The sequence below is a fragment of the Penaeus japonicus genome, unplaced genomic scaffold (genome assembly GCF_977035675.1).
Source record: "Penaeus japonicus unplaced genomic scaffold, GWHDUDI00000001_assembly GWHDUDI00000035, whole genome shotgun sequence".
Classification (NCBI taxonomy): domain Eukaryota; kingdom Metazoa; phylum Arthropoda; class Malacostraca; order Decapoda; family Penaeidae; genus Penaeus; species Penaeus japonicus.
In genome coordinates this window covers 14,591,279-14,593,778 of record NW_028234437.1, presented here as the reverse complement: position 1 = coordinate 14,593,778, position 2,500 = coordinate 14,591,279, and the positions used below count along the sequence as shown (strand labels likewise).

General features: G+C 39.4%; 1 protein-coding gene across 1 annotated transcript in view; it reads right to left on the bottom strand.

Annotated features, from left to right (window-relative positions):
- Positions 1-1,182: 1,182 nt before the first annotated feature.
- Positions 1,183-2,500, bottom strand: part of LOC122244979 (uncharacterized) — a 36,761-nt gene continuing 35,443 nt past the window's right edge. The window contains exon 7 of the mRNA XM_086531449.1: positions 1,183-2,500. This exon is cut by the window's right edge and continues 1,636 nt beyond it. The gene's annotated coding sequence lies outside the window, so the exon portion shown is untranslated.

The following is a 2,500-nucleotide window of genomic DNA, read 5'->3' as shown; positions in this document are numbered from 1 at the left end:
ATGAAATATGTAATGTCACAGAATGATACATGAGTAAAAGTTGTGGAGAAGATGCAGAAATACAAAAAAAAAAAAAAAAAAAAATTGCAAGGAAGACAACGTAAAGATAAATGAGATATGTAGATATACAATTAAATGATAGACCAGACAGACCCAGAGACACAATGGAAAATGTAAATATACAGGGATACAATGAAATTTGAGATGCAAAGAGTTGCAAATGTACAGTGAACGATAGAGATACAAATACAGTGAAATGTGTAGAGCCACAATGAAATAAGTAACGATACAGAGAGAGATGTAGAGACACATAAAGATGTTGTGCGAATTACGAGACAAAGAGATGTAGAGATCCAGAGAGGGATAAAAGTAGAATGAGAGATGTCTAGATAAATTGTAGAGGGAGTTGTGGAAACACGATGAGACATGTTCAGATAGAGAAAATGAGAGGGAAAGAGATTAGGAAGAGAAGGAATGGGAGGGTTAGAAAGAGCAGCCTTTTTCCTTGCTCAGGACTTTTGTTTAATTGCCTACTCTTTATAAGAAAAACGTGAGAATACTGTTTATGCGAAATACTTTTTAAAAAGATGTCATTTTTCAGCAGATATAGGAAACGTCAGTGTGAAACATGGCCATCAAAGGTCAAGCCATCCTCCCCGTCTCTCAATAATGCCTCCATGGTACAGTACTGCACGTGCATGTGGATTTTCTGTTGTTGTTTCGAGAGTGTGATGTGTGAAATGAGATTTCAGATATTTTCCCATGATTCTACCCTACGCCTGGCAGTGCATTCACTAGCCAATCAGCATCATAGAAACTAAAGACCTCATCAGCCAAATTTTGAATGTGTTCATAAATTATCTACAAATGACGTCCACACTTGCGTGGTTTTACCGTGTTTGTAGCTGTTATCTAACGACGTAAGTCAATTCTATCTACACTGTCTATTTTTTGCGACAAACAATTATTCCCCGCATCATCTGTTCTCTGTTCCGTGGCAATTCTGTCGGGCACACACATACATTTAAACTTTTAGGTCTATTGCTGGGATGACTGTGGCAGCCTATCAAATATTTCTGTCTCTGTCTCGCTCTCTCTTGTTCTGTGTTTAGGGGGGATTTGGCTATGCACTAGCTACGTACAGATGCGTATTGTCACAAAAAAGGTTCATAAACACATAGATTGCTTTAGTCATTTTATTACTTTCGCACTTAGGCTGCGCTATACATTATGCTGACAGGTTATACAATAATGTTATTACAATTTACAAATGATCACTTTTGTGGTAATGTGTTTACTGTCTACCCTTTGGGCAACAAAGATATGTACAGACAAATGAATAAGAGAACAAACACCCTTTTTGTGAAGACTAAGAAGTGGCCATGGAGTGTTGGGTCAAGCCTGGGGAACATGGCACTGGAAACATGTATTGCTCATTCCCATTTCTTTACTTTCTATCTATACACTTTGTCAATGCCAGATTCTATATGCCACATCATACTATATCTATGCATTTGTAACTCCATATGGGCATAGTTGCCAATACACAGAAACGATGCAGTCTTCCATCACCACTTTATACTGATTTTACTTCTGCTCGGATGACTCTTAATCTCGGAGATCCAGCTGTCTCACCTGAACAATATAGGATACTGACTACATATTCAAAATCCTTTAGGCTTGTAATTAACCCAAAATTGAATAAGACAAGAATGAACATGATTATATATATATGATACATCATACTCAATATTGTCTATAAACATAATACATTCAAACATCACTCTAACGGCACCTGATCAGGTAAAAATCTGGCAATGTAAGTGGCTGGAGACCCAGCATGGAAATAGCACATGGTGTGCATGAGCATGTTGATGTGTGTCTGTGTTTATGCCTATGCTTTTATCTATATTCATACATGTATACCTCTCACATACGCAATTGTTGATCACTAACACACCACTCATACACAGAGACTAACATAAAGTGTGATTGAGTGAGTGTTTGAAAAAGAGAGAGAGAGAGAGAGAGAGAGAGAGAGAGAGAGAGAGAGAGAGAGAGAGAGAGAGAGAGAGAGAGAGAGAGAGAGAGAGAGAGAGAGAGAGAGAGAGAGAGAGAGAGTGAGAGTGAGAGTGAGAGTGAGAGTGAGTGTAGGAGAGAGAGGAGGCGAGGGAGTGAGAGAGAGAGAGAGAGAGAGAGAGAGAGAGAGAGAGAGAGAGAGAGAGAGAGAGAGAGAGAGAGAGAGAGAGAATGAGAGAGAGAAAAGGAGAGAATGAGAGAGAGAAAAGGAGAGAATGAGAGAGAGAAAAGGAGAGAATGAGAGAGAGAAAAGGAGAGAATGAGAGAGAGAAAAGGAGAGAATGAGAGAGAGAAAAGGAGAGAGAGAGAGAGAGAGAGAGAGAGAGAGAGAGAGAGAGAGAGAGAGAGAGAGAGAGAGAGAGAGAGAGAGAGAGAGAGAGAGAGAGGGAAAGAGAGAGAGAGAGAAGGGGAGGGAAAGAGA